Below are 7,253 nucleotides of genomic sequence, written 5' to 3'. Positions count from 1 at the left end.
TCTGTATCACATCTAGTCCTCCATCGACCCCATTCTGCTTCCTCCCTTTCTTTTCATGGGTTAGGTTCCCAGCCTTTTTTCACTGCTAACTTCAGCTCAGCATTTGCTCCCTAGAGAACCCAAAAAGCACATTCTTAACCCTGTGATACTGATCTCTGAGCTAAACACTGTATATATATATACACATATATATATGTATATATATATACTGATCTCTGAGCCAAATGCTGTGTATGTACTGATCTCTGAGATAAACACTATATATACATACTGATTTCCTGAGGTAAACACTATGTATATTTTGAAGTACTTCCTTCTAGTCAGTTTATTTGAATGTATGTACTTCTGCATTTTATTTTCGCTCATTTAAAAAGTAGCATTTTAGGAGCTCCCATCGTGGCTCAGCAGAAACCAATCTGACCAGTATCCATGAAGAGGCAGGTTCCATCCCTGGCCTCGATCAGGGGGTTCAGGATCTGGCATTGCTGTGGCTGTGGTGTAGGCCGGCGGCTACAGCTCCAGTTTGAACCCTAGCCTGGGAACCTCCACATGCTGCCCAAGTGCACCCTAAAAAGACGGAAAAACTAACAACAGCAACAAAACCACTGTATAGAGAAACCCTGTAGTCTTCTGCCTCACTCCTCTTCATAGGCTACCACACTCCTCCTTTCCCTGTTGCTTTAGGTGTTCAAAAAGAGCTTCTGCTGTTACTTTGCTTACTTCCTGATGCGTCTCTGTTCCACCCGCGCTAATGCCTTCCTGTTGGGGCCGACGAGGATACCTCGATCTTACAAATCCACCACAAACCCACTCCACTTCCCCTTCCCCATCTTCCCAAAGTTGTTAAATCATAGCTTTGGCTTAATCAGTGTTTATATAATGATCAATATGTGTAATTTTCACAGAGTCAAAACATACAGTCTGACGCCTTTCTTGTAAATGGGATGAGCCCATTGGACTTCATCTGTACCAACGTAATGACTCTTAAAAATGTTTCCTTTTCTGATTTTAAAAGTAAAACACGTTCACGTTGGACATTTTAATTCAGAAACATCACAAGAAAGAACTGGAAATCACTGCAGTCATAGTCCCTGTATAAACCGCTGCCCTCGCCATCCCTCTGATCCCTTGTCTTCTCTCCAAGGACCCAGTCAGCGCTGCCTGGCTATCTGCACGGTGTCGCTGAGCTGCCCTTGACCCCTGAGGTGGCTTGGAGCATCCACTCTCCCTGCTGCTGCCATCTCGAGTCTGCCTCTGCCAGCTTGCAGATCTCTGCTGCCGTGTCTCTCTGGTCAGTAGGCAGAGGTCCCTTTCTCATACAAAGCTCTTTTTCGTGAGTATCCCACGGCAGCGTGTGCTGCGTTCCTATCAGTTCAGCTTTCTCAGCAAAGCCACCCAGAAGAGTACCTGGGCTCCGGGTGAGTCAGGTGTTTCCCTTAGTACACAGCCTTCTCCTTGCTAGGACTGAGTGGGCCAGGATCAAGTACGGCTCTTTAAAACCCTCACAAACCCCCTCTCTAGCATTCAGGCCCTGTGGCTGATTCTACCCTCTATGGGAACTCCTGCCCCAATAGGGCACTCTTGCCTCAAGGGATCCGTTATTCCTTCCGCAACCTGTGTTTCATCAGGCAATGTGCATTTTTAAACCCAAATTTTATTTTCCACAGTACTTCTGGACCCAAGAAAATCAAGGCGAGAGGCCAGGTGTTTCAAACCGCATTCTGTAACAACAGTGCCAAGCCCACCTTGACTTCTGGCTACCACTCCACCCGGAGCACCGCCAAGGGAGCGCTGGTGACCGCCCTCAAGCCACTACCCCCCTCCCTCCGCCACTTCCTCTGTGAAACCTCTCCCTTCCCCCGCCTTGTTCTCCCTTCCTGCCTCTTGTTCACACTTAGATCGGAGCACTTTTGACTAAGTGTTCTGCGCTCATCTCCTCCCAGCCCTGAGAGGGCAGGATGAAGAGCAAGCTGAAATATTCGCAGGAGGAAGGAGGGTTCCGCTGAGCCAGGCTGCACCGTGGTGCTTAAATCCCAGGAAAGGGACTTTCTACTCAAACCAAAAGACCACAGGGAAGTGTGATATTTTCTTGGAGCAGGGTAGTGTGCCTTAAAAACGAGCCAGGTCGTCGTGTGAGAGTCGGAAGGGAATGTGGCAAAACCAGTTAGGAAGGCACCTGCAGTGACCCTGCGCTGAGATGTTAAGTGCACGGTGGATGCAGTGACGTGGAGACGAAGCAGCACATGCAAAAGGTATTTCAAGAGAAATAACAACAAGTGAGATTCGCTGAGTTCCTGCGCTTTGCTGGGCTGGGCCAGCAAGGTGGTAACGGACTCGCCCCCATCTCGCCCACGTGCAAGTAAGATGTGGCCGGACTGAGCGATTCTCCCGGGGTCACGGCGAGTGGCGTTGCGGAGCTTCCAGTGTAGGGCGTGGGGCTCGAAAGACCTCAGCTGCCCCATCCCGGGCACCGCTGTCCGCGCTGCGGGGTGAGGACTCCTGAGCCGAGGCCTCAGCTCCTCGACTGAGCGAGGAGAGCCTCGCGGGGCCGGGCGCCCGCGTCCAGTGGCGCTTGGTCAAGCTGCCCGTCCGGGTCGGGACCTTCGAGCCCGGCACCTCCGGGCGGAAGAAGGCGCGTGGCGGCGGCAGGCGGGCCCCGGGGCGGAAGCGGCTGAGTCACCGCGGGGCCGGGACGCAGTCCCCGCAGAGGGGCTGACGCCGGCCGGCCGCACCTGCAGGTCCGTCGGGAAGCCGCCCTGACCGGAAGGGCTGAGTCCGCGCCGGCTGCGGGCGGCCCGAGCCGCCGGTGCCCAGGCCCCACCCGCGGGTCCCGGGCCACCCCCGCGCCGCCACCCGGCCGATGCTGCCGAGGCTTGGACTCCGCGACCGAAACTTGACTTCTTGAAGCAGCGCCCATCCGCAGGCGCTGCGTGCAGGGTTCAGGGCCAGCTCCGACCGTGTGAACGGAGACGACCGCGTCTCAAAGACTCAAAGGGTTTCGAACTCAAAGGGACTTGCCCAGGACCAGAACTGATTCGCTGGACTCGCTTCCCGAATTTAGTAAATAACAGCGAAAACAAAACACTCGACGTCTTTTTGTAATGCAAGAACAAAATGTCCAGATTCCAAGAGAAAATAAAGCTTGGTTTCCGAGATAAAGTTGCAACAGGATGGGAGCACAGCAGAGGGAGCTTTCCGGAGATCCCAGGCGAATAAGAGCCGAAGGCGTTTCTCCAGCTGGTTCCCTCTTCTACCCTGCTGGGGCCTGCACGCATTTTTACATAATAATGTTTTATTGTTTTTGTTGAAGTTTCTTTTTTAGTCAAAAACCGATACTATAGAAATTGCTGGGGGACAGTGGAATTACAGTCCCTCCACCAGAAACCACAGTTACTTTTGCTTCTTTCTTTAAGTTAATGTTCACAGAAAGATTTTTACATAGCTGAGACAGAGCTGTCATTTTCCATTTCCTGTTTTCAGGTAGTGTTCTGTGACATCGGCCCATATCCTACAGATCTTCAGGATCATTATTTTAAAAACTGCATTATTTATTTAAACTACTGAATTGTTGTTGGTGTGCTTGTAGGTTATTTATTGACTGTAGGTTGTTGTTGTTCTCACCGTTAACTTTAGGGTTATTATGCCTCGATTGTCTTATTATTATCTGGATTAAATAGCCAATCCCTTGAATTGGTATTTTAATTCCCTAAAAGACAGGGATGTCTGATAGAGCAGCTAGCAGGAACCCTTCGCAGGAATGATGTGCTTCACACCTCAAACTGCTGTAATTCATACGCTCTCTGGGCGGCAGGTTGCCTATTGCGCCTCTGTTGTTCCCGGTCCTCCGCAGGGAAACATTCTCACTGGGCAAAGCGAGGGAGAGTGACTGCCAACCACTGCAGGACAGGAAGGCTGATTTTAAGAGTTGGCATCATTTCCCCAAATGGGTTTTTGATATTTTATCCCACCTGGATAATCACAGCCTCTCTTTAATGCTGTAAGGTTTACATTTTAATAGACCGGGGTTCCTGTTGTGATGCAGTGGCAGCGGATCCGTATCCATGAGGACGAGGGTTTGATCCTTGGCCTGGCTCAGTGGGTTGGCGATCCAGTGTTGCCGTGAGCTGTGGTGTAGGTCTCAGACACAGCTCTGATTTAACCCCTAGCCTCTATATGCCTTGGGTGCAGCCTTAAAAAAGCAAAAAAAAAAAAAAAAAAAAAGAAAAAGACCAGACCTTTCCAGGAGTTTGACAGATGTGGGATTCAGGGTTGTGTTTTAAGACATTTTCAGATTTTCATCAAGCAGTTTCAAGTGCCACTGTTTACCGTCGTCTGTACGACTGCCTCAGTCTTAAGTTTTCTCATCTGAAAAATGGGAGTATTAACAGCACATACTTAATAAATTGCTGTGCGAATGAAATGAGATGTTTGGTTTTTTTGTTTTTGCTTTTTTTCTTTTTAGGACCGAACCTGCAGCATATGGAGGTTCCTAGGCTAAGGGTCTAATCGGAGCTACAGCTGCCAGCCTACACCACACCCACAGCCACACAGGATCTGAGCCTCGTCTGCAGCCTACACCACAGCTCACGGCAACGCCGGATCCTTAACCCACTGAGCAAGGCCAACCTCATGGTTCCTAGTCAGATTTGTGTTTACGCTGCGTCACAATGGGAACTCCTGAAATGACGTATTTCTAAAGTGAGTGTTTAGGATCCTGCCTACACAGAGTGCTCGATAAACATTTACTTATGGGAGTTCTCATTGTGGCTCAGCGGGTTACAAACCCAACTAGTATCCATTGAGGATGTGGGTTCAATCCCTGGCCTCGCTCAGTGGGTTAAGGATCTGGCATTGCCATGAGCTGTGTGTAGGTCACAGATGCGGCTTGGATCCTGTGTTGCTGTGGCTGTGGTGTAGGCTGGTAGCCACAGCTCTGATTTGACCACTAGCCTGGGAACTTCGATATGCCACTAGTGTGGCCCTAAAAAAAATAAATAAAAAATAAAATAAATGTTTAATTGTAAGTAAATCTTACTGTCTTTTTGCTATTAGAGAACAATGGCTCTGACTCGTTAATGATAGGAAACACCTACCATGGCCACCGAAGCTGAGACAGTAGATGTGTTTCCTTGCAAACTTTCCCCACTGTTTGAAAGTCAACACCATGTGTAAGTCTTCTTAAGCAGATCAGCAATTTCTTAGAGAAAACGAATAAAGCTAAAATAGGTCTATATTGTCATAAGATCTTTTTTTTTTTTTGCCTTATTCTAGAGCCGCACCCGAGGCATATGGAGGTTCCCGGTCTAGGGGTCCAATTGGAGCTGTAGCCACCAGCCTACACTACAGCCACAGTAAAGTGGGATCCGAGCTGCGTCTGTGACCTACAACACAGCTCATGGCAACGCCGGACCCTTAACCCACTGAGCAAGGCCAGGGATCGAACGGAGACCTCATGGTCCCTGGTCGGATTTGTTAACCACAGAGCCATGACGGGAACTCCTGTCATAAGATCTTTTGAATGAAGTTTTCCATTTAGAAACTTGGACCTGAGAGGGCAGTGGGACTGAAGGTGCAGAGAGAAGGAAATCCAAGAAGCTGTTACTTTTGGAGTTCCCGTTGTGGCTCAGTGGGTCAAAAATGAGACATAGTGTTTGGGAGGATGCGTGTTTAATCCCTAGCCTTGCTCAGGGGTGGAGGATCCAGCATTGCCCCGAGCTGTGGCATTGGTTGTGGCTGTGGTGTAGGCCGGCAGCCGCAGCTCTGATTTGACCCCAGCCTGGGAACTTCCACAGGCCGCAGGTAGGGCCATAAAAAGAAGGACAAAAAGCTCTTACATTTTATCTAAAGCTGCTCTGCACCAGTTTGTAACCATGAACATAAATTACTTTGTCCTTGCTGTTTTGGATGTTTGGCCTGAATGCTTGCTTTTGAATCAGTCCCTTTAAGGGTTCTTCAAACTGAAAACTAATCTGAGTCCCAGATGTGGTTCTGGTGCTTTTTCATTGTTCTATCTTAGGCACTGTTTTCAGCTGCTGCTATTCATTCATCCATTCGACACGTTTGTGAGGTTATTACGTGTCGGGCACTGTATTTGGTAATGAAGACATTCTCCAAACAGGCAAAACCAAGATTCGAAACACATCGTAAGCGCGCTACATAGAATGGATTTTTGTTAAAGACGTCTGGGATTGTTGCTCCTTGTACTTACTGCTGGTGAGTCTTGAGATGATCTGACAGAATGCTGCTTTTTGGGCAGCAGAGCTGGACCTAGAGCATTCTAGTCAGACTCCAGAGTCCTGCCCGTATGAAGGAGAGATAGGCCTGACTCTGGGCCCTGTGGTGAGGAGACCCCTTCCACCAACACTGCTCTTCTGGAGCTGCCTGAAGATAAGTTTATACCAAACGGCCCCAGGGGCACTTTGCTGGAGAAATTCTTAGGTTCACCTTAGTTCAATTATAAATCAGGTATTGAGTGCCTACTGCTTAGAAGCCCTGGAGCTGCAATGGGAGATGAGCCAAATGTGAAAACAACCCAGGCCATGAAGCTCATTATCTTTTAGGACCTTAAATCTTCTTCAAGATTGTTCTGATCCAGGTAGTTCCTCTTTAAAGCTCTTGAATGTGTCTCTCTTGCTTTCAAAAAACGTTTCCTCTCCGAATTCATGTCATGGCTTGGCAGAAAAGAATCAGACAAGCATCCATGAGGGCGCAGGTTTGATCCCTGGCCTCACTCAGTGGGTTAAGGATCCAGTGTTCCTGTGAACTGTGGTGTAGGTTGCAGACGCAGCTTGGATCTGGAATTTCTGTGGCTGTGGTGTAGGCCGGCGGCTACAGCTCTGATTAGACCCCTAGCCTGGGAACCTCCATAGGCCGCCGGTGCGACCCTAAAAAGACGAAAAAGAAAATTTTCATCTCAAAAAACACTAAATTTAGCTGAGTGCTGCACACTAAGCTAGGAGTTGATGGTACCGTCTCACAAAATTACATTACTGGCGTTAATGTTGTTGATGGCATCTGAGTCACTGACACAACACACATTGCTCTGAATTGTAGCTGGAACATCTACAATTTTGTTTTGTGTTGTTATAAGCATCTGACAACTGCTTTATGACTTCTGGGGTAGCCATCCATGAGTGACTGCACGTTGAAATACACATTACTTTATTATAAATCACTTTCCTTTTATTCCTTGTATTCTAGTTAAAGCACCATATTGATTCTTTAAAAATGCGTGTTTAGACTCTAGACCTCAC

At 48.5% G+C, this 7,253-nt stretch overlaps 1 long non-coding RNA gene across 1 annotated transcript; it reads left to right on the top strand.

Moving 5' to 3' along the window:
- Window positions 1-554: 554 nt before the first annotated feature.
- On the top strand, window positions 555-4,420 carry LOC125111727 (uncharacterized). Its single transcript, XR_007130925.1, has 2 exons — window positions 555-1,291; window positions 1,668-4,420. It is a non-coding gene; the product is annotated as an uncharacterized LOC125111727 (long non-coding RNA).
- The last annotated feature ends 2,833 nt before the right edge of the window (window positions 4,421-7,253 follow it).

This window comes from Phacochoerus africanus, chromosome 11 (genome assembly GCF_016906955.1).
Source record: "Phacochoerus africanus isolate WHEZ1 chromosome 11, ROS_Pafr_v1, whole genome shotgun sequence".
In the NCBI taxonomy this organism is placed as follows: Eukaryota; Metazoa; Chordata; class Mammalia; order Artiodactyla; family Suidae; genus Phacochoerus; species Phacochoerus africanus.
This window is presented reverse-complemented; position numbering and strand designations above follow the sequence as displayed.